The following is a 25,951-nucleotide window of genomic DNA, read 5'->3' on the forward strand; positions in this document are numbered from 1 at the left end:
ACAGTACATACCTTTATCTTTTAAAGAAAAAAAATTTCTAAATTTTTTTCTTATTTCACCAAAATTATTATTATGCATTTTCTTCATTTCATCCACGTAACTCTTATCTTTTAGAACAACTCCAGAATACTCATAGAAGAAAACATAAATTCCATACAATTTTTTTTCTCTCCTTTAATTATTTTTACACAGTATCGAACTAGTATAGTGAAACTCATGTTTGAGGCCTACAGTTACAGAAGAAGTTAAAAATAATTGTATTAAATACATTGACCCTTTTAGTAATTGCATAACTTGCAATGACACCAATATTGTTTTTCTGAACAATGAAAGCATCATCAAGGGTAATATGCTGTAATCTGATAAGTGACATTTGTTTCCATGGTACTAAAACCTTTTTGGACGTACTCCTTTTTCTGCTTATGTAATAAGCTTGTCACTTGAGTTTTATTCATTTGTTCTTGTACTTACACAATGGGCAATTTTTCTTTTGCCTGAAAATGAAGAGAAAATATCCCATAGTTTAACTCCTATAACACACAGCTTTAGGATCTCCATTAATTAAGAGATGAACTGAAAACTATAGCTAAAATATATTAAATGCAACAATTTTATTCAGGCTCTACTGCCATTTATTTTTAATGCTTAAACTCCATTTAGGCAAAACACCTTAAGTGTAAATTAAACTCTAAGCAGGATAGTTAAAACCTGGGTTTAGAACTGTTAGAGTCCTAGATAGGCTTTGGAATTTCTGTAGATTCCTATAAAGTTGTCATGGTGGTGAAACAAGGAGTTACGTAATTATCTTTTTCAGAGGAGAATACATATTTTCGTGGAAGGCACAGGAGAATGCTTCTTGACTGTATCGGTTTGAACTCATCTCGGAGCTTGCCATAGGAAGGGATAGTAACACATGCAGAATTGTGTTCACGTGAAAAAACGTGCATTCATCAGGTAAGTATGTAAGATCTATGTAGTACTAATTGCTAATCCTTTATAGTCCACACCAGATCAATTTATCTGCACATCAGAATTTTGTGGGCATAATAAAAATTGAACAGGCATAAGAAGTCTTTGCTTAGGTTTTCTATCTGCAAAATTCAACTGCTGCAAGAGTCTTCATTTTCACGGAAGGCAGGTTTAGTTATCTCATCCTACAGGAGGGAAGGTCTCTGTGTGTAATACATGGTTATCCAAATGGAGGAGAGGAAGGTCTACTGACACTGTAGTAAAAAAGTGTTTTGTGACAACGGTAACTTTTACCTGGCATGTTTTCCTCTACAATTTGATAATTAGTGAACAGAGAGCTATGTTTTGCTACTGTTTAAATTATAAACTGTCTGGGAAGGGAATTATAAGGAATGGTTCAGCCAGTTTGAAGAGGTAAAGTTGTCAGCTGTAAATAGGATATTAAGTTCAACGTGGTATATTTTATGAAGGTTATTTCATGTTAAATTAGAGTGTCTGGGAAACAAACTCACTGTAAGTTTTTTGAGAATTTTTAAAGTATTTTAATTAAAAACTATTCTAAAATGTTTCACTAATACAGGTATCAAATAACATCTCAGTATAACTGCCAATTTTAAGTATGCACTGTTAGGTAGACATAAAATGTAGTACACAGTAAAACTTTAAAAATGGATTTTCAGTATGGCTATGGGATAGGATTCCACACTCTGGAGGATGGCTGATGGGTCTGGATTTTAATTTTGATATAATAAGCAATAGTATGGTTTAAATATGGGATTTCCATTTAATCCTGACCTCTGAATTTCACAACATCGGAAGAAATACTTTATTTCACAAGTTTAGCCAGGTTTTTGAACAGTCTGTGGGGTTTTATGTTTTTGATACAAACCCACAGATATCTTATAAATAGATTTTTCTTCAGATTCTGGTGCTGAACCTGTGTGGCTGGTAGAAGAGGCAGACGCTTGGAAATTTTTTTTCTTTGTTATCTCTATAGTTTAAACTCGTTAATACTTGCATTTGTGTATTCTGCTGTTCCTGGGTACCTGAAGCTGTTTAGTACAGGGAATGTGGGTCTGGCTGAACCCATAAACATTGAGAAATGACAGGGTTTTGCTGCAGCTGGAAACTAGGGAATATATAATTGCATCATTGTCTCTCATTCTGCTCCCACGTGTAACTTGCTTAAATGTCATTTCATGCTACAGGCTCTCACTCTTCCTTTCCCTGTAAACCTTATTCAACCTGCACTCAGCCATCATGATAGCGGTGCCTAGGCCTGGAGTGCACCAGCATCCTGGGGGGATTCGTATTCAGGCATCACCGATCGTTGACCTGGCTATTGTTGTTTGTGATACTTACTGGTAAACTTTTGCAATCAATACAACATCAGCCCGCCTAGCTCCTGGGAATGGAAACCTGAAGCAGCGCACTTAATCTTGAAGCCAGCTCCTGCTCCCTGCTCTGCTGCTAAACTGGGTAGTTGGCCTACTTGATGCAGCATTATTGCTGCAGAGGTCAGATGTGAGCTGGCTTGGCAAGCGCTGATGAATGGCTGTTTGTGATGAAGCACCTCTTCCGTCCAACAAGAGACATTTAATAATGATGGACCATAACTGTGCACACAAAAAACCTTGTAGCTTGTTTGTGAGCTTATACAGTGAAAGCTGAAGAAGGCAATGTTTTAGTTTGGAGCAAGTCTTTGGAAAAAAAAAAAATTAATGAGGAAAGCAAGGTCTTATTAAAAGTTAATGAAACCTTCTTGTTTGTTACAAAATTCTAGTAGTTGCTGGAAATACATATATCTTCCTGCTATTCTACTTGCATTGGTTCCTTTTTACCTTGCACGTAAAAAAAAAAAAAAAAAATCAATTTTCAGATTGACAAAGATAGGAAATAATCTTAAAATTTAGGCCAATAAATTAAAATTAACACAAATTATCTCTACAGGAATGTATTTTATTTGAACTGTATGCTCTGCTGCCAAATACTACGTTTTGCTTGAAATCAGTGATATGAGCTGAGAGTGGGTACTTAATTATCTCTTGTAATAATGAAGTTTCTCGTTTCCAGAAAAGAGAGAAATCTTTGTGAATGAAAAGAACTGCAGTAAAGCTTACCTTAAGGCTGGAGAGAGCTTTCCACGAGGTTTGTATCTTGGGGAAAAAAAAAAAAAGCTAAAGTCAGCAAATAATCACTTCTAGATTCATCTAGGGTGCTACCCAATGCCTTTGTTGCATAGGTTTTCCACATCTCCTCTGTCTCTTACAGATGTTGATTGCAATATCCAAACAGAGGAGCTCACCCCCATGTTTGGCACTAGGTAACCACCAAAGCTACAGGCCTGCAAGACCTCTGTGATAGGCTCTATTGCTCAGTTCTGCAGCAGATTCAAAGGCAGCAGACGATGGTGTTTATAGACCCAGATATTCTTAACCATGGAAACACTTCTTACAGATGTAAAACACCCCTGGGAATCCATAGAGTAACACCTATGTATTGTGTTTTAAGATACATTAACTAGCCCTGAGTAAGGAGCTGTTGTAAAGTCTGTAGTGGGGAGGACGTGAAAGCTGGTAAAGTACCTTCAACACCCTCAGTTTTCAAAACCTCCTCTTAGCCTGTGACAAACATCACTCTTGAGAAAAATAGGTGTTCTATCTTAGAAATTCCAGTCCTGCAAGCTAATACTTTAGAGCCAACAATTCAGCTGTATGATGAAGTCTCCATTTGAATCCTGACGCTTTTTCACTTCTGGTATTGCACTGTGTGGTGTTTGAAAACTGTTCTGTAGGAGGGAAGAGTTTCGCTCCAACCATTTACATGTTTCCTATTTCAGTTCAATAATTGGATGAGTTGTTATGCAAGTCCCAGCACCCATTCTAAATATAGGTTCAGTGCTCAGATTATTAAAATAACATTGCATGATGTTCCTACTTTTCTGGTAGTTCTTCATTGATTGCTTTACAATATTTGATACAATTTTCCCCAAACCATTTAACTTCCTTTTATTTTCTTCATCCTTAACACGTGGTGTTGATATTCTCACTAGATCGTTACACTTTATTATAGGAATAGCTGTATTTATACAAACATAGATTTATGGAAGGGTAAGGGTTGAAAGACAGAGTTGGCTGATGACGATTGAAACAACTCAAATAAGGCCAGTTGGATTAAACTGAGTGTAGGCCACATTATTCCCGGTCATGACTGGACTTAAACTTGTGAGTTTCTGGCATAAATCCCCAGAGTATGGCTCACTGTGACAGCAAATGTGCTGACGCCTCTGGTAGTTGGTTGTTTGGTGTTGCTGTGTTACATGTTGATGGAGTTGCATACAGGTTTTGCAAAAAACCCCTTTTTTGTATATGCAGGTAGCTCCAAACTTCTACTTTTGATTTTCATGAAGAGCAATTAGCTGCAGTATGGGATTTTTGACACACTAGTTTTATTTTCTTGTACAAAGGCAGTGCAAACTGAGAGGTGAACTATTGTGTTAAGGTCACTTGGGCCAGGCTCAGAGGTATGAATTCTTCTTCTGTACACTGATAAGATAAACTGACGTGATTTTACAGGTATGGGAGTGGGAAAAATGAGCTTAGAGCAGAAAATGATTCATGAGCAGTAATATGGAGGAAGGTGCTGCTTTGGCAGCCCCTTGTAGTGTCTTGCTGCTTGTTCCTCCCACTGCAGTGCTGTCCCTCACTTGGCATAGTTACTCCAAGATGTTTGAAAATGATCTCTTACAAAAACTTCATTCACTGTCATAAGAAAACACTGCGAAGTGTGTGAATGACCTTTCAAAGGAGAACCCATTTTGTTTCTTACTGAAATACATTTTTCTTGGTTATAACTAAGGCAGGAAGCAACAGCATGAGGCCAATGTGTATATCTGAATGGTCCAAGAGGCACTTGGAGATATGAGACACAGCTTTGTACTCGGGTCCTTCCCGACATTCTGTGACTCTGGTGTCCAGCAGCAATGGCTGCAGGTTTTAGACATGATGTTGCTACTGAAGAGCTCTAAACCACATTCAAAGAGCTAAAGCACCAACTTGCATGGGAGAGGGCATACTGTGTGTTGGCAACTTGTAAAAGGGTATAATGATTAAGGATGCAGGAAGCAGATACAATCCTTAGGGTGAATTAAGGAGACTCAATTTGAGTGAAACTAAGTGTTACAAAAATTTACTTAAGTGTAAGGTCTATTAGGTTAGGGAACAATTGTAGAAGAGAAATAATGAAAGCCCCATTTCTTGATACTTTAAAAACTGAACAAGTCAAAACTCTGGAAAATATACTGTAGATAGCATAATACAATGAGGGGAAGGATAGACTTATTCTAACAGGCCTATTTAATTTCTAATTCCTATGAGTCACTTAAGTTATTTATGCTTAATTTTACATAGTTATGACTGCAGACTATAATCATCCAAATTGTAATAAAATCCTTATAATGGATTAAAAAAAGTGATATCTCATTTTGCTTCAAATGAGCTAATCTGCCTCAGAAATGAATGACAATCCATGCTGCTGGGTGGCAGCATGGTCACCAATGATGTGTCTAAGTAATACTGAGTCTTATACTCAATTATACTCCTGTATTTTGTTTGTCCGGAAGTGAAAATCAGAAAGTAGATGATTGAGTGCTGTAAAACATACTCCAGAGCTCTACCCCATGCTGTTCTTAACCACTGAGGGGGTGATTCCCTGGCTTTGGTTTGTCTTTGGGCTGGTACCCTTAGCCACAGGTCTCGAGTCATGCTGTACTTTTCCTGTCTCGTTCCTGCGAGCATTGGGTTGTGGTCCTTGCTGGAGTGCAGGGCAGTGATTGAGGGCTGTTCACTTTGGCTCCCTTGGCAGGGAGGGACGTGCAAAGTGCCTGTGATATGCCTAAATGCTTTCCTGCTACTGGAGGGAGGGGGGCAGAGAGGGCTGTGGGCTCATCTACCCAGGTGTGATGGGGACTGCTGTAGGCAGTACCCACTGCAGATTAGTATCAGGAGCAGTGTGTGCATATATGCTTAGTTTTTCATTCAACTACCAACATACTTGTTTTATTCCACGACTGCTTTCCCTCAGCATTGTATTTATTACTGCTTTCCCTCAGCATTGTATTACTGCTTTGGTTTCCGTATGGGTTAAAACAACTTGGACATCAGCATTCTGTTTGCTCTTTCTCTAACACAACCACTACAAACTCTGCTTTATAGTTATATTTATAGCTATTTGCAAAGAACTATTCTTAACATTTTGCTGATTACTTTTTCATTGATGCCTGGCTCTGAGATTTAGCACCCATCTTGTTTTTTTGATTTTTTTTTTTTCTGAAACCCTGTTCTGAATTTTCTATGAGCAAAAATGTACTGTTGGCAATTAACATGGCAAAAGCTGCTCTGGATTTGTACTAAGAACTATTTCGGTGCTTGTAATTGTCACATAGCATATTTTTAATTTCCATCTGGCCAATCATACCAATGCATAAGATGTATCATCCTGTGAATGGTCATTAAATTCAGCACCGAAACACCTGATTGTGATAGGAAGAGAGAAATTTGAGGACAGTAAATTTCAGTTGGTTAGGAAATGTATTTATTAATCACATTTTAATTAAAATGGAAAATGATGTGAAATTCCGTATTTTACAAAAAAATCCCCCATTACCTACTAACGGGTTAAAAATAAACAGAAGCCTTCATATAAAAAAAGCAAAAGAAAGAGAGAGAAACGGTAATGACAGTTTTGAAGTATCCAGTACCTGTTGTGACAGGAATAACAAATTAATTGGGACTATAACGGATTCTTTGTAAAGGTGAAGTAAACACACTTGACTGTATATTTTTCACCATCAGTTAAGTCTCAATTGGTTCTAAAAATAAACAGAAGACATTGAACAGTTTTAATGGATTTTGACACCTAGGTATTATGCTGTCACTCCAGTATAAATGAATCATAACTTTAGACTGCGCCAAGGAATTACTACACATTTGGAGAAAATTTATGGTGCACCAGGCTTTGAATCATGATGTGATATCAAAACTGAAGTCGCAAGAGGAAAAAATTCTGGCATAAATTATTATTTACCCCAGCCGTGCATACCCATGTGAATGCAACAGGTATGGATTGCAGGGTTAGTTAGAAATGTCACTGTAGTTTCTAGGTGTTAACACCTCTCAGAGTGGCTGTTCTGGCAGAGCTCCCAGGGAGCTGCATCCAGAGGGGAGCTGAGCACAACTGCTGGACACTTCAGCTGCCAGATGTTTGTTGCTTCTCAGAATTCAACCTAATTAAGAGTTTTACCATTGAAGAGGCTAAAAGGAAGAATTTCAGCATTTGACCTTAAAGATATATTAGGCTTAATTTTATATATTTTTTTAAAATATCTAATGCAGGACTTGTAGATTATGAAGTTCTTACTCTCTGGGCTCAGAGACCTTTAAACTGTCTCTACAAAGTAAGGAACATCTGCAGAGTGACTAGTTGCTGAGCTCCAAGCTGGCTGCCTAACTTGCTCTGCGCTGTCATATATGTAGGTAAGCCTTAAAATATATTATACAGACATGCATACAATATTTGCTGGGTCTTTCTCTTGAAATTTATTTGAAAACATGATTGCTTGTGCAGTTGCTTAGACTTTGATAGCATGCTTTTAATACTACTGAGGAACACAGGCATAAAAAAACCTATTCCTCATTCATTCAGTAAAACATTCCTTAGGATGAGTTGTGTTTAATGCACAACTGTGTAGTAGTGATTTCTGTAAGTCCTTATCAAAATAACCCTGTTTTTAAAAATGGCTTTATTTAAAGCACAGGTAGGTGGTTTTAAAAAAAAAAAAAAAAAAAGTACTTTTACAGCTTCCTTCACAGTTGTTCTTTTTTTTGAAGATCTTCTGAACTCATTTTTTCTAGCATTTTGCCTTAAATCTTAACTGCTTCTTTGGAGATTATGGTAAAATACTACAAGGAAGAGATCTAATTTTTAAGTCTATATTAAGTGAAAAGGAACAAATCCAAAGAGGATTATAAGCAGAGAGAGAGAAGAGGTTTTATCTGGGAGTCCACAGTGTATCGGTTTATAAAGCTTTTTCATGTTCTGGCCGTAACACTTTACAAATATGGATTGATTCATTGTTTTTGACCACTGGAAAGCTAATCATCCTTTTAATGACTTTGGTACTCTTCCCTTTGAGCAGTGGTACCGTGCTGAACTTTCTGCCAATGGCCTTAAAGATTGAGGCCAAATCCTCAAGTGATACAAATGCTCTGTTTTTCATTGAACCAAGCCTGCTGGTACTGTTTGCCTGCCTTTATCTTGTGTGTGGAGGTTTGTTTTCCACCCTCCACCCAGCCGTTGCTCCTGCAGGGTCCTGGTGCCACAGAAGGTGTGGGCATCCGTCTCCTAGTTCCACAGTGGTTTTCCTACTGAGCCAAGAAACTTCCCAGACCTGTCACGTGCCTGTAGCTGTAAAAAGTGTCCTCTCTCATCTGCAGCTACCACTGCTTCTTGCTGCAGCTATTAATCTTGTAGAAGAGACCAGTGTGATGTTTGAAAGCAACTTTATATCATCTTTTATTAACCAGGTTAGTGCTGAATGTCTGTCACCAGGAGAAGAGCTATGCAAACGACACAGGGTTTTTGCCCCGTTGCTGAACTGGAGGATGGGAAACGGGGAAAGAGGAGACAGCTGGGTTTGTTTCCAGGAAAACAGGACTAGGAAGAAACATCCAATACTAAAAAAAGCCCAAGATTTTTTTTTTTTTTTGCTTCAGTTTAAGACAATTTGATGCAAGTTATTTTTTCTCACTTTGTCTAGTGTCTTTTTCAAAGCAGCTTTTAAAATGGGAAGAGCCACGTCCCTCTCCCCAGGGGCAGTGGAAGGAGGCAACCTGGTCCGTGCTACAGGGGAACCTCAGTCTTGTGCATGGGGACGGCACGGCACCGTTGGCTTTATTGTGCCCAAAACTCACTTCAGTGCCATGCTTCACTCACTGACCCTGCCCATTTTCTCTCCTGACAGTCGATTGCTGTCACCTGTTCCCTGGTAGTCACTACCCCCTGGCATGCCCTTCAGGAGGGGTAAGGAGGTTGTCCATAATGCATTCCCCAGTGAGGGCTGGTGTTTTCTAGGGCTGATGCTGGCCAGGGTGTGTTCACCTCCCACTGTCACCTGTTGAGACGAGTCAGAACAAAAGTTAAAATGCTCAATTGTCCTCAAGTATGTCTTTAACATACCTGTCACAGCCTAGTGGATAGTTATAAAATGTGCATCAGGTATAACAAATTGGAGATTAAACACTATTATGATATCCAGCTCTTTCCCCAAAAACTGCTGCCAAAGCTTTACTAAGCAGTGGTAGCTGCCCACAGCTCTCCCTTAGGATTTTCAATGGTGGAAAGCCTCAGCTAATCAGGAATATGCACAAATATCTAAAATATCCAATATCCCAAAGTAGGTCATATATGGGAGAAATTGCATCCTGCCATGAGCACTGAGTGTCCTCCTCCTTGGTGGCAGCTGGTCAGTGAAAGCATGTGGAGAAAAATGCAGAAAGGATATTTACTGTGTGCATTTTAGTGTTTCCTCAACCTGCTAAAGGGAATTTTCATGGGAGGCAAAGTAGTGGGAAGCATATGCTGAGCGTCCTGAACTGTGGTGTTGTCAGGAGTGCTGTAAGATTCCTCAGTTTATCTGATGCCAGCAGTGTCCACCGTGAAGGGGATGCTGTATAGTGGGCATTGGCATCCGAAGATTTTTACTTGGTTTGTGAGCAAAAGTACTGGTACCTGAAAAACTTCAAACAAATTAATTTTTACAGCTTCTCCAAGCAGCATAAAATGAAGAGGTGAAATATACATGACGTATCATGATATATTTCCTCATTTCCTTGTTTCTAATATGTGCTAATGGAATTTTTAATATTGAAAAATATTAACTTTGAGATTATAATACTTAAATTCTCATCTAATTTGTCTCTTAATTCCTCTGAAATTATGCTAATTATAATAACATTTTATTAATAATATTAATTTTAAAAAGGTTTTAAAGTTATTTCCCTGTAAAGAACCCCAAAGCATTCTCACAGTACGATTACTTCAAAGATACTCATTTTAGGTCTTTCTTGCTGTATGTTTATTTATGGTGTGGCAGCATTTTTTTTGCAGAGAGTATGTTACTTAAGGATTATCAATTAATTCTGCATGGATATCCTCAGTTTTACAGGCAAATTGTTCAGGTAATAGAGATATACTGTTAAGATTTATATCTTATGGACTTTTTCTTTAAGGGGACTATTCTAAAATCTTTATTCTTGTGTTCTACAAACTCTAAGCTATTTTGTTTTCATAATTTATGAAAGAAAAATGTCATAAGCTATCACTGTTTCTGTGCTCTGCCTTTGCTGACAGCTGTATGATGCTCATTCAGTGCAGCAGATTGGGAGCTGAAAGTTTCATCAATAAATATGACTCTGATGGCTTCATGTCAACGGTCAAGGTAATAGCCTTTTATTATCCTGGAAACACACTTCCACAAGGCGCACGTATATTTTTTTCTTAAACTCTTCTGAGGAAACAATGTTTTACTTTTGCTCAAATTTTAGTCATTGTCCTTTGTAAGTGACGTACAAAGCGTTTTAACTAAAGTGGAATTATTTAATGATGTTTATTCCTTTATTAGTGCATGCTGAAGAACAAAGAAATGAACTAAGATATAATCTGGAATTGTCTTATTGTAAACTTTTTGAAATGACCGTAGAAATATTTTATAGTATTTTGAAATCTATAAAAATAGAAAGGGAAACATGCAACTGACCTATTTGAAAAAGTACAAAGTACAGCACTGAGAGGTCTGTAGTATTAAGAATCATAGAACAGCTTGATTCTGCATTAATTGGATGAGACAGTTTTGTGTTTCAATGAAGTTTTTATTATTATGGTTAAAAATATAAATTTTTTTCATGGAATTTTCCAGTCCATTGTACTAATAAAGAATTATTGTAACTCATATAGGTACTGACAGGAATAATATGCATCTATTTGAGAAAGAAATGAGCGTTATAATATTTCAAGCTTTCACTGGTTGTGTTTTACTTTTCTGTTTCTTAGAGCTTTTTAAAGTGGTCTATTAAATGTATTTATCATTAATTAAATTAGATTTTTAATAACAATCATAGATAGGTTTTTTTTATCTGATTAGTTAGGTGATACTCAACACTTGGCCCTCAAATACTTCATTGTAAATAAAAATCTAGGGAAAAAAGATAGATACCCCTACAAAAATATTTCTCAATCAATGGCTGTACTACAGTTTTATATTTTATCCAAGAGTTTTAACATATATTTGTAAGGTTTTTAAAATACCTATCTAGTTTTAATGTGTATATGATCTCAAAATAGTATCTGAGTTGCACAAATTTCCCCTTAAAATATGTATCCCACAAGATACAAACAAACTAGAAAATATCAGTGAATTCCAACATATCTGAAAGAACTAACAGCTGCCAGTAGATTAGCATGTTAGTGCAACTACGGGGAGATACAGCTTTGGCCCTGCTAATGTGAAGAATATGGCCCTTTTCCACATTAAAACTGCATTCCAGTTTGGGTTTCCTTTTTTCACTTTTCTGCATGGGGTTTTTAGCTTCCATCTCTGTTAAAGCATTTCATAGACTTGCTTTAATAGAAACAATATTAAAATCAAGTTGAAATTCTTTCCAAGCATTTAAGGGGGGGAAAAAATCTGTACAATATCCATGAAAACAAGCTAATTTTTATCATGTGTCGTAGAACAGTAGTTCCTTTGATATAGTTTGCATCTGGTGTGTCCTGCCTTTTTCTAAAATAATATTATAAATCATGGTACCCAACTGGTGCTGAGAAAATAAGAAATCCCAAATGCTCTAGGTGTTATGTATGGTCCCACTGTTCCTGTCGAAGACTCGGCCACCAAGCCCTCCTGGCAGAGGGGATGCTCTGCTTGCAGAGCTCTTGGGAGCTCTAGTGACACTGGTGGATCAGCTTGTATCTGCCCAAGTAACACAACCGGTACGTAGTGCTCTGGCAGTAGCACGACCCATGAACTGCTATCCTGTGTGAAGAACTTGAAAACTCAAAGTCATGTTATGAGCCAAATCCTTTCCCTGATCACTTAAGTGAATTGAAGGGAACCACTGAGGTGGGGAAGAGGACCAGAATTGGGTGTTGTGGCCCTGACTCTGCAGCAGAGACTTGTCCTTGTTTCAGCAATGCAGAATCAGGCTTTCTTCCCCTCTGCGGTGGTAGAACTGAGGATTTAAAATTCCAATCCTTGCATGCTAGCTGGCTTCAAAAAAGTAGAGCTATGAAGCAGATAAAGCAACATTTTACCGAAAGTTCATTCATCAAAAGCTGCATATTTTGAAAAGGGTAAAAGTACTACTAGACCCATCAGGGATAAGTAAAGGCTATATACTATAGATTATTTTAATCCCCTTGCTAGATATAAAAGGGATAATTACATATTTGTGGTTGAAGCCATGTGGTGGAAAAATCAATACAACTTTTTTGTATGACACTTCATTAGTGTGAAAAATTTTAAAAGCTGAAAAGAACTGCCTTGCAATTAAATGCCTCTGCTACTTCAGATTCAGTAATGGGTTTGTATTATTATCTAGTTTATTTGAAATAGTGGTTGCACTATAGCAGTAATTGGAAAACATTGATTATGCACTTGTATATAGAAAACCTGGCAAATCATTACAGGGCATAGCAACAGTTAGTTAGCCTTACTAATGAAGCACTAATTGCTGTAAGTAGGTTAACATGTTAGTGAAACTACAGGGAGATAGAGCTTTGAAATTTTTTATCTGTTCAGTGTTATTTATTTTTTTTTAAATCTCATTTTAAGAAATCTCATTTTGCAAACACAAACCACAAGACTCTCTTGATGCTATATTTGGAATAATTTCAGAGATTTGTTTTTGGTTTTTTTTCATTTGGATATAATGTCTAGTACATTTAAGTTATATTTATGCTACTCCTATCAACATGGTGACTTTAATGTATGTAAATGGCTAACTGGAGTGAAAGGCTGGTCGGCTCGATTGATTTCCTTATTCTAATGCAATTATGGCAGCCGTGCTATATGCTTCTTGAACAATCTTTTTTTTTAATTAGACTGTTCTATGTTTGAAGAGGTAGTCACTGAACTGCTATAATATGACCATTTGGGATACAATTTTTTTCAAAAAAATCTTCACTTTGTGAAAATTTGAGGGCCCCAAATCTCTCTAATAAAATGTATTAAAATTAGGAGTAGTAATAACTAGATTATTTTATTATACTATAGCTATTGACTAAGGAAGACATATTACAGTTTCTTTAATTGATTACACAAGCACATTTTGTAAGCTTTTGATCAGAAGTAACTTAAACTTCATTGCTGTATATATACGATCACAGTATCCATAAGGAGGCTAGGTTTAAAAAAAAAAAAAAAGTTGTTGTTTGCTGAATATTGTCCTACGTAACACTAAAAAAGTTTTGAAGTTTGTCTGTGAAAAGTTGTCACTTCTTTTCAGAACACAGATTAGAACTCAGTTTTAAATGAAATTTGTGTGTTTAGCCAGTAAGTTAATGCAAATTTGAATTTAAAACCACAAAAAGTTTTGTTAACAATTCCTGACATTGGAGGTGATGGCCTTTCTAAAAGCTTGCCCTAAAAACCTATCAATCCTGGAATGCTTAGCAATGGAGTATTTATATGCCCCAATGTAGAAGATCTAGCTGAGCTGCCAATATGTTGCAAACACACTCATGCACACTTAGAGGCACAATATAGGATCTGTTTACATAGGTAAGTAACTTTGTAGGCAATTTGGGTGGCTGTGTCTGTGTTGAGACAGTTGTCTGCTTGGATGAGAGCAGCTGGTGAGGCTGATGCAACTTCCCAAGGGGTAAACCTGTCACAAGGGAAGAGGTTGCAAATCTTTGGCATGTTTTTGCATTCTTTACTTTGGAAGGGGAACTTCCTCAATGCTAACAAATGCATTTGAACCGTAGAGAGCTACCATGAGACTGCATACAGAAGCAACTAATTTTGAATAAGATGGGACAAAAATCTAAGTGTGAAGGTGTGGCCTGATGGACCCACCCTGAAAGCCAGGAGGGCACTTACTGGACCTCCTCGCTATGCTGCTTTTCAGGAAATTGTTTCATGACAGCTCTGCTACGTGATATGGTAGTCTCTGATGACAGAGCAGGTAAGTCAACAACTGCCCCACCACCCTTCCCTTGGTCTGCCCCAGACACATCTTCGTGAAGGGGAACGCAGAGTTTGGCTGCATGTGGCAGGTTGCAGAAGCCTCTGCATCATGTCGCCTGCCTGCCTGCCTCCCACCATATGGCGCAGCAGGTCCATTGCATTTTGATACTGCTTGGCTGCAAAAGTGCAGGGCCAGGATTTCCTTGTTTAAATAGGTGTTAAATTCTCTCTCAGATTCACAGGAATAAAGCATGACCCCCTAAGAAGTTGCATAATGACCTTGACTTATAGAACATCTTGGAACAATTCTTACATTGAAAAGTAAATGAATAACAACACATAAAGTTTACCAACCAAGTGTTAGAAAATGCCAGTTGTGATTCTTACCACATTCCAATTTTTTTAAAAATAAGTGTGTGTGTTTTTTCAAAAGATTTTAAAGGGGAGGAGGGATGTTTTAAAGGGAAAACTGCTTCCAGTTGAGAGCTAGCCTCAACTAGTTCTGCTTTGACTCAGCTTACTTAACAATATTATACCCCTCTGTTCATAATAATGAGCTGTTTTGTGCAAAGCAGCTCATTATTATGAATGTAAGGGCATGTTTGGACTAGTAAAGCAAATCATAAAAATTGCTGCCCATGTCACGTTTTTCCTTTGTCAATAAAAGATTTTCCTCGGGGTCAGAAACAATTATTGACCAGAGAAAAATCTCAAGTTCTATTTGGAAATTTTACCCGATGATTCTGGAAGTAGGGAAGCGAAGTTATGAAACTAAAAGTATGTGTGGTGAACATTATCTGCAAGGTCTTTTATGTTAAGGAAATCATGACATCTGCCAATCTTTCAAATTCCAAAGGGTAAAGAATGAGGTCTGTTAGGCTGTCATCGAACATGACAGGCTTAATGTCAAGTTTATAACAGAAAAAGGGCAATCTTATTGTGGTTTATTCAATTTTATGTTGCTTGTTCAGTAGAAAAGCTCATTTTTTATCTAATTTATAGCATTTGAAATACCAAACAGATTTTTTACATATCTCCTGAGCTCACAGCTCCTCTTGACTACCCCTTAGTCGTTCCTTTAGGGAGCAGTCTTAAATCCTTCCAATTTAGCATCTATGTGAGACCAGACAATTGTTTTACTTGAGCATATCCTTCAGTTGTTATAGAGCTGTTTCTAACTCAAAACATTTTAGTTTAATTACTGCTTAGAATATTTGCTATATTTTTATCTAGGTTGCCTCTCACTTGAGCCCATTGGGCTGAAGAAAGAATTACTCCCCATGCTGTTCTGTAGCCCTTCTTGTTCAGATCTGTAATTGGCCCTGTGTTTTTGACTTTTTGCTAATAAGCACCTTACTTGCTCTCCCACTAGACTCAACCCACCACTTTTGTTTCATGAATTTTACAAAGGATTTTAATAGATGCTTTAGGCTATGCAAAATGTTATATGAAGGAAAGCATTAATGCTCTAGCCTTGACACAAAGGACGTGTGAATGGCTGCTTATCATTACCGTCAGGTATCAAAATTTTCATTAGGAGTTCTGGAGGACAAAAGGGGAAAAAGTGTAGCTATATGAAAGAATATTAACCTATACTGTGTAACCAACCACAATTGCTTAGCATTTTACATTAACTCTCCTCAGACACTGGCTCTCATTATTTTTACACATACATAATAACCGCTTATTATAGCGGTACAGTTCACACTGATATATTGTAGATAAGGTTGTGTCAGCACTTCCATTATAAACCCTATTTTCAGAGGTTTAAAAGGCAGCTGTAAAAATTTACTCCAGACAGAAGATTGGTTTTCTAGGTTTCTGCCTCAAGCAATTTTTTTTTAAACCAATTAAAAACAATTGGCTGTTTTTTAAGCTACAGAAGTAAACAAAACAAATTAAGAGGTTTAAAGCACATTTTGCACTTCTGTAACTCACAAACATTTATTAAAAAAGAGAAAAAGAAACTTAGAAAGCAATATATTAATATTATACTTGCTGGTAGTGTTCTGCAAAAGAAATATACACTGGGCATTGCAACAGAGAGTTATAAACCAGGATACCACAGCTTAAAATTATTAACTACTGAGTGCAGTAGACGCTTCTTAACAAAAGCGCCTTTTTTTTTTTTTTTTAAGCTCTAGAATATAAGACCTTGCTGTCACCAAACACATGCCTAATTTTTCTGAAGTGCTCACTCCTCCCTTCTCATTGGGCTTGCATGATTTTGCAGTGACATACATAGCAGCAGCAGACCCAAGCACCATGGTGCTGGGGATTTCTACTCAAAGCTTTCCAAGCCCATATGGCAGAATACCAGTCAGGTAGTGGTTAAGAGGACTTTTGGAAGAAGGGTGAGAGCCTTCGCCTTTCTGCTTGTCTCCAAACCTGGCACTGCCATCTTCACAGAGATAGATGGAGGTTAATTCCCTTCCCCGCTTGGCATTATGTGGTAACCCATAGAGGCAGCCCTGCTGGTGAAGGGCTCAATGGGGAGAGGCTTAGGCCATCAGTCTCCAGGTGAATTATGGCTTCAGTCAGCATGTGACACTGTGGCACTTTTTACCAACAGTGTCACGAGTACATGCAGCCCCTCACGCTGGAGAGTGGCCAAAAATTCCCTGAAAGTTCCTGAGCAGAGGAGTGATGCGTCTCAAGTTGGGTTTGAAGACTTATCATACATAAGGGATGTGCTGTCTTCTCCTCCTTGCATCTGGAAGGACAAGGTGTGGCTGTCATTTGCAGAGCTCTTTCCTTGAGTTAGTTAATTCTGTGAATGATGTCCAGGTGCTGTGCATGGCGGATGGAAGAGCACTGCTGGATTTCACTCTGTAGCTGTACCTGGCAGTGAGAGAAAAATAACAGCACACCCATGGTTATGGAGGTTACTTGGGAGGTACCCAAATTAGTCAGCTTGATGTCCCAACATTTCAGCCCATCTGTTCAAACAGGGATTTACCCACTACTGTGAATTGTGCCTTACTATCTACTGGGTAATATTATGCATTAATTTCTGCAAATGGATTTAGGTATGACATTTCTGACAGTTGTTCAGCTGAATGCATTTTTATAGCTCTCTTTCACTTAAAAGTATATTACAGTTTTGAGAGAGGCTCTAGATTTAAAACAAGTATTTAAAATATATTTAAATAAAGTTGGCTCATCATGGTAGACATAGGCAAAAGAAAAAAATCCCCATGCATGTTCTTGAAACCTTGTCATTAATTTGGAGGTAATTGCTATCTGTTCCTCCTACCTGATTTCATGAGGGCATGCCACGTTCCAAAAATGTGGCTGGGAAGTGCCAGTGCTATATCTTTTACCACAAGACCAAAGGGCTAAATCCTGAAGTTGTTCCTAGGTATTGGCTCAGTTTGCAATACGGCAAGATCCCCATTGTAGAACCAAGGAAAGTGTCCGGAACTTGGGAATAATTATGAAGACACCTGGAACAATGTCAAGCTTTGGAAATTACAGTATTTCAATGATGTGCTTTGAGGTGGCAGTTCATAAAAATTGGACAAACATGACAAAGCCCCATGTTTGCTTGCTTAACTCTTTTTGTTATAACGTAGTGATAACAGCCCAGAAATCAGTCTGTTAATGAAAATAGCTTAGTAAGATATTGAACTTCTGACACTATCAGCTTCTGTTAGTTCCCCTCCTTGCAAATATTGACTGCCATCAGGATCCACATCGATAATCATCCGTATCTTAATAGTTACTGGGGTACCTGTGTACAGAGCACTACTAACCCAGATGACGATTGTCACAGGGTGCATTTGCACTACCTGTTCTAGTAGTGCAGCAGGTGCTTCAGGTTGTCTTGCACCAGGGCTGTTGCACAGACACACTCCTGGAGGTGCTGGTCTCCAGATGACTCAGCTTCTGGTTCCAGGCAGAAAACCATTGCTGCCTGCCTTTCTGAATAGCGAGGTTAGATGAGGTGTAGAGTATCCATAATCACATCTGTCTGCCTTGCAAGGCAATAGCTACACAAGCATGAAATGTAATAAGAAGGAAAACACAGAAAAGAAATGTGAAAAGGTAGCAAAGTTCATGCATCAACATAATGTAGTTTCTATCTAAAGAAAAATTCAAGTTTAGTTCTAAATTTGAGGCAGTCTTTTTTATGGAGGAGCTAATAGTATCTCTGTAAAGCTCATTAGGTATAAGCCATCTTATGGTTTAAATTTGCATTTTACAAAAAATTAAGCTATTTGTGTTTGCAACCTTATAGAGGAACTGCAAATTTAGAAGTTGAGACAAAGGGTCAGACGGGTTTCATCTGGACCAGAGAATTCTTGTGTTCCAGTTCTCTGATCTTTCATGAAAAAGCTGTTTGGTATGCACTTATTCAGCAGCTAATAAAGATACGATATTTCTGATGAATTTTATGCGGTGAATACACCTAAGTGTACTGAAACTGCGAGAACTCAAAGAATGAGTGTGCCAGCAGGAAGCAGCGGAGAGACCATGCAGTTGAACACGCATGTAAGTGACTACTGAAAATGCAGTTAGGCAGAGCTAGCTGGCAAGTCTGTGACTGCTGTGTGTATGGCATTGAGCAAAGTGATTTGGAGCTAGCAGTCGGGCAGGAAAGAATGACATCTATCTCTCCAAGCTTCACAAGCCAGTCTCCCAGGTTTCTGTGAGGGGTGTGTTGCACCCTTACACATTTCCTCAAATACTGAACATATTGCAGATTACCTGCCATGTGTTGCATTTTAATGCAACAGCCACACTTACTACTAGATGGAAAGAACAGTGTTTATTATAGTCCAGGCACTTTCCCTTTTATGCTGAGTTGTAGTTACTCCACAATATTTAGTGTGAATGAGGGACTGCTACATTTTCTCCTCTACATGGAATGGTTTCCAAGAGAATTTCATATAAAGAGTTAAAAATATTGTGGCCAGGCTTATATGGCACGTTGCAATTATCTTGAAACAAATAACTGAATTTAAAAAATATTGTTGAAGAGTTGGATTTTTTTTCGACAGAGAAATTTAAATTTTAAATATAGGCAAGGGAGGTATGAGTGCAAATTTTTGCCAACTTTCCATGCGTGCTATCTTCCATCACAGTGACGGCTCATAGTAAAGTGTTCTTCACTTTACTTCTCTGAAAGCTTACAAAGGCATTATTCAAAATAGGTATTCTCTTTAATCCAAGCAGAGAGGGCAAAACCATTCTCTGGCACAGCCTAGCTGGCTGAGGTCAACTACAGGCAGAATATAGTGATTTACCCCAATTAGCCATGGTTAGAATGTCCCCTGGGAGGTGTAACAGCAAGGGAATAAACCCAAGCAGTTCAGTTTCAAGTATATCCCTCAAAGTGAAGACACAGCCAAAAAGTGTGAGTTTGTTTCTGATCCTAAATAATGTATTTAAGTTATTTTCTTCTGCTTAGTCATAGTTTATGTTCTAAAAATAGGAGAAATACGTGTCAAATAAAAGTTCTACACAGTGTTGGTATAATGTACACTACTTACAATAATTGTAAACTATTCACAGAATTAAATAGTCTGTAACCTTTCGAGATTAGAACTGAAGAAGTGGGGTGATGAGTATGTTTAAAATATTTGGACAAATACATATCCCCTCAGCACCTTTGATTAAAGGTAGATAACAACTAAAACACCTCCAAACACAGAGGCATGATTCAAAAAAATAATGCCATGAACTTTTAGAGACCAGAGAAAATTTATTTTCTCCACTTATAAATTAGTAAAAAGTTCTGCAAAACACATTTGATGGTGTGTATCTGCAAAAGGCAAACCAGGCTGAAAGAGGAAATGGAGACAAGAACTAAACTTTCCCAGGTGGCTACAACATTTATTTATTTAATTTCAGCAGATGGAACCACCTTAAGAAAGGTCCAAGGAGCGAGATGGAAACCAAATACAGTCAAAGGAAGTTGGGGATGTGGGTGTCAGGTTGTCAGTAATCTGACAGCTGTGGTAACTACCCTCTAATCCAGCGGCTCCAGCCACGCTCTCGGCTGACACTGCAAGGACTGACTGACAGCTGAAGAGCGGGCACTTTTTACAGGCAAAAGTGACATCCAGTCTATTAAGGCTGACAAGCACAAAGCAGAGATTTGCCCTGAATGGTTTGGTACTGAAGCCTAGTAAAGGGGTTATTTGAAAGGTCTTAGAGAAAGTGTCAGACTCAAGCTCAGATGATAACAATATTGTAATGATAGCACTGGACAATGAAGTGCTATGATTGCCCATACAGGCCAGGAAGATTGCATGTGGATATTGAGCTCCAGAAGCCAGTTTACAGCAGCAGATTCTCAAAAGCAAACAGGCAACAGCTCTAAGACCACTCTGTCAGAATCTTAAAGATAATTTTTTCAGTGTGTAATAATCTACTCATGCCTTTGTTATTTTTGCTCTGGTGTCTAAGACAAAAATTAGCAGTAGGAGGAAATACTGCAGACCCCTACAGAAGATACAAATGATGAAACAGTGTTATGTTCAATCTGTGGCTTGTAGGTTAAAACGCGATGTGCAAACTAATGTTCTTAATATTGAAAATATACAGTAATAGTGGAAATATCTGTATCTTAGTCCAAATGTTAAGTTTAAATTCAGAAGTAATGAAGAAATCTGGGTCTGATACTGCAATATGAAGTCATACATAGATATGCTGGACAAAATGGGGCTAATAAGTAAATATGAAAAGATTTAGCATTGTGTACTTGGCTAAGCAGCTGACTGGTATTGAGAGGCTCCAGAAGGTATTACAAACATGATATCTTTTGTTATATCTGTATCTGTGGTTGAGTAGCATTAAAGGAAACCTGTTTCTTTTTCAGCAAAGCTTTTAAATTTTTTTTCTGCTTTGTTTTTATCAGTTTTTATATTAGAATACAACATTTAATCAAATAATTAAATGAGATTTTTTTTTTTATGCAGAAGCTGAATTCTGCAGGCAGTCACCTCCCAATCCCTGTTCTCCCTCCTACTATTCTTCAGACTCCTCATCTAGCACCCACAGCCTATATTTTAGGCTGGCTTTTCAAGGAGGAGCAACACCATTCAACAGTTAAGCCATCCTGTACCATCTACTGATTCTTAGAAAAGATCATTAAAAATCTGTATAATTGTTTTCCCAATATCAAAGTGATTCTGCAGGTAGTTTATTTTTTCTCCAGATACTTCCAGGATGTTGTCCCTTCTTTCCATTAGATTACTCTGTGTAGCTCTAATCTATTAACTGAATCTAGTTTAATGGAGATAAGACTCAGTTTTATGTCTCTTCTACTTATGACTGCATTTTCTGGGGAATACAAGTTTACAAATATTAACCAGAGCAGGTTTAAAAGCATCTCAGATTCTAATTGCTAAGAAATGAGAATGGCCAAATCATGGTCACTGCCTGGAGAATGAAGAGTTTACAGGAAAAAGCTTCTAAAACCTGCATGTGGTTTGATTGCCAGTGAGTGAACAGTCAAGGCTGGAGTAATTTCCATCCATTTCTACTGGTTTTCAAATTATTACCTCAAAGCAGTACCATGTGCTAAGATTAAGTATTTTAACAATGATGTAACAGCTTCCATTATTCAGAATATCAAAGAAGTGACATAGCATGTGTCTAGTTGGTACAAATTTGCACTGTTCTATGAACCAGTAGTTGGGACTTGAAACAACCACCAAAAAAAAAAAATCATATCAGATAGGGACAGACCACCAAAAGTGACAAGATTTTGGCACTGAAGATCAGTAAAGATACCTCATCTGCATGACTCAAAGTTTACAATATGGTGGGTGCAAACAGTACACATGAATTTGCATCCAGCCATGTGCTTATCCAGCTTGGGATTCTCTGAAATTGATGTGATGATACACCATGCCATGACGTGCAGATGACTAGAAAAAAAGCAGCAATATTGGAGCCTAGGGTGACTGCTAGAAACTAGAGCATCCTTCCTTTACAGCTACTATTCTTTGGTGGACTTACATTAACAGTGTTTTACTGTTTTGTTTCTCAGTGAATAGGATTTTTGGTTTCTTTGTGTTTAGCATATGGTGTTAGATTGGGAAGTTGTGCCTGAAAGCTTGCTCAGAGAAACAGCAGTCTAACCTCCGAGTCTAACTCTTTCTCTTTTTATCTATTTATCTATTTATCTATCTCTATATCTCTATTTATCTATCTCACTTTTTTCTTCTTTTCCGACTACTGATCTACTGTATGACACTTAGTGACTTTGTAGCACACTGCATCAGGGTCTCAGCTAAATTTTAAAACAATTAAGAAACGATAGGATGCAGCAGCAAAGCCCCTACCTCTGGTGGAAGCATTTTTGTTTGAAGATGGAGGAATAATTTCAGCCTTTGTTCCAGGCATGTAGAAGTAACTGATGGTGCCAGTAACTGATGGCAGGAGTGGGTACAGCTTTTGGCTGAGAAACCAAGGCAGAGCAAATGTGAGCTTGGTCAGTCGTGCCCACCCTGATGTGCTGTGGATCACGCACGCAAATCTATTATATAGGCTGTCTTAATGACATACGCAGACTCTGGTTGGGCTTTGGACTTCATCGTAACTGACAACATTGTGACTTCTTTGCTGAAGTCCTTTATGCTGCTGTGAAATTTCCAGAAAAGTTCTGTTCTGAACTGTACAAATAATTGTTTTCATTCCTCCATATGTTCTGGATTTCTTGAACATTTAGGTGTGACATAGGTTCCAATTGTTTGAGCTGCTAAGACCAATGAGTAGAATTGAGTCTCTGAGTGAACGTATTCTGTGTGAATGTTGAAACCTGCTGTTTTCTAAGACAGCCCTACTAGTCAAGAGGAAATAAGTGAAAATTATATGAATACATTAAATATAGTTACCCATTCTATAAAATATATGGCATATTTCCACATATTTAGTCAACTCTACGTGCATGCTATGTTTTGCGGTTTGGTGGTTGTTTTGGGGTGTGGTGTTTTTTCTTTTTTGTTTGTTTGGTTTGGTTTGGTTTTTTGTAAACTAGGGTTTGCCTTTATTTCCTTGTTGAAATTCCCTTTTTTCAATTCCATGTCTTGCGAGAAAATCATGTGTACTTCTGGGAAAATATTTCTTTGATCTGTTTGGTGTTTCATTTGAACAAAAATTTAATGCTATTTTTTCAGTACACTAGGTTTTACTAAGGGCAACCAAACACACTAGCAGATTTTATATTTTTAGAAGCAGGACATGAATATATCACTTTTGGCAAGAGTTCAGTAGAAAGAATACTTGAAACTTAGTGCCAATGTGTTTATGTATTTGCTGTTCTAAACTAAATACCTGCTCACTTACTGTATAGTAGCCATCTGTCATTTACAAAATGACATATCCAATTTAAAACCACTAGGAAACAAAATGTTTCATGAGAATTTTAGGAAAACTTGCTAACCATGAATCTGAAGGCCTAACTACTTTTTTATTACAGCACAATTTGTCTGACAAGTGGTGTGGTCCACTGTAGAGGACGCACAAGTGCAAGTCAGCATCACCTTGGTCAGGTTACTTTATTTGTTCTTTGCCCCAGTTTTCTAGTCTGTGGAATATTTTCCCATTTATAGGAAAGATATTGACAGGAGAAAAGGTTCAAGTGGGTTACTTACATCTCAGACTGTCACTAAGCTTTTATTACATGTACTTGCCAAAGGTATTAGAAAATACTGTAATTTTTGGGTATTAATATGAAACTTCATTTTGTGCTGGAATATGTGACATGATGGGATTTGATAGGGCAGGAAGACTGTTGTAGTTGTGTGTTGCTAGGACAGAACTACAAGATATGAGCACAGACCACTGATACAAACTTTAGTGATGAAAATCTTCATGAAAGTTTTATACAGAGGCTGGCTTCTCCTGGGTCATCAAACTCAGTCCCTTTGTACATTAAATTTTGCTAGATTTTTTTACTCATGTATTGTGCTTGGTTTGTATTAGTTGGTAATATTATCACCATAAGTTCCTAAGTTATAGAATTACTCTGTATAAACATACAAAGCAAAAGAAAACCCCTGCCCTGAGGGGCTCAGCTTAAACAGATGAGACAGATGGAGATGTGAAATGATTCACTCAGGTTCACTGCAGAAACAGGAGGTCAGTCATAGACGAAGGTCTTCAAACTCCAGACAGACCCAGGGAATTAGGCTGCCCCAGCTCCTCTGGGCTCCTATTTGGAGTGATGCTCTCCTTCAGGCATTGTCCTGTTTATGTTCTTTTGCTTCTTCAAATAGAAAGTGCAATATGCTGTGGATATAAAGTTTTAAATATATTTATATTGGGAAAATATAAATGCCTGCTGTTAAAATACAGAAGCTGGTTGCAGTATATCGTGGGTGTGTTTCAGAAGATGGAGCTCCAATGATATTGTAAGCTATTTGAATCACGCATAGAGCCAAGAGAAATGTAAATCTTTATAAGCATCTTTGTTTTACTATAATTTAGTCTTTACTGTTAACAGTTGATTTTTAAATACAGTAAGTGAATCCATTTTCCATACAGTAGTTGTGGAAAGCCTTACAAATTTAAAAGAAAAAAAATAAATAGAGAGAATGACCTCTGAAGACCTGAAAAGAGAAAAGCTGGATAATAAATGTTCAATCAGTCTGAGGTATTTTGTAAATCAGACCACTTTTATTTGGATATACTATTGTTTAACAGCCAGTTTAAATTGGGACCAGCATCCTGATTCTGGACAACATGGCTTTTATTGGAAGTCCCTGCCACTTTTAAACATCTTTAATACATTTTAAAAATAGAACTGTAAAAACCAGTAACCAGACTTCAAAGCAAAGACATGTTGTGCCAGAATTACGAAGCTGGTGCTGATTTTCACTGGTTGTAAAGCCTTGGGAGCGCCCTGCGGTCTGTCCCGTGGTGACAAACACCAGAGGCACAGGCAGCCAGCATGGGAGCACCCACAGAGAGAGGGCACCCTCAGCACCGGGGTGGTGCGGGACCTTGGTCCTCCAGCCTCAACCGTCCGCTCATGCCACGGGGCGCTGGCAGCATCGCCTGGCCTTCAGGAGGGGATCAGGGTCTCGGGGCATAGAAAAGCAGCATGTTAATTGAAAATTAGGATGGCAAGGGTCTTTTGGTTGGGTTTTTTTTTTAATATCTCTGCTTAATATGTGATACTTTTCATGTGCTAAGGTGAAGGGAGAGGCTCTGCTGAGTTAAACAAACTGGCAGTGTTCAACTGGAACTCCACCAACCTGAGCTGAAGACTGCCCTGAAGTTGGTGTCATTTAGACTTGCACTGGTGGAGGATTACACACAGATGTTTCTCAAGCAAGCACTGTCAGAGTTGCTATGGCACTTCAGCTGCATACTTCTCTACTTGACTCACAGGCAGGTTCTCTGAAGTACCATAATTTTTCAGTGGCTTTTCTTATGTGCTACCATTGCTACACACCTCTCCCAGGAAAAGAACCACAGCAGAGTGTGTCCATATGTGGGGACCTTGTTAGTTTTCTGCAGCGTGTGTTTCAGAACTACTAGTGCTATTGTGTAGGGAGGTATTGTTGTAACACAGCTTGAGAAATCAGTTTGAGATGAGTAGGCCTCGACAACTGGTTTATTGCCACCTTCAAATAGGCAAAGATGTGAAAGGGATCTCTCCAGTGACATATCTGCAGAGAATATTCACCTGGGAATAGGCTAATTGCACACTTGATGCCACTGCAAACCCACCTATGCATAACTAAAATGAGCGCATATATGACAACTGCACTGAATTTT

Source organism: Strix uralensis, chromosome 6 (genome assembly GCF_047716275.1).
Source record: "Strix uralensis isolate ZFMK-TIS-50842 chromosome 6, bStrUra1, whole genome shotgun sequence".
Taxonomy (NCBI): domain Eukaryota; kingdom Metazoa; phylum Chordata; class Aves; order Strigiformes; family Strigidae; genus Strix; species Strix uralensis.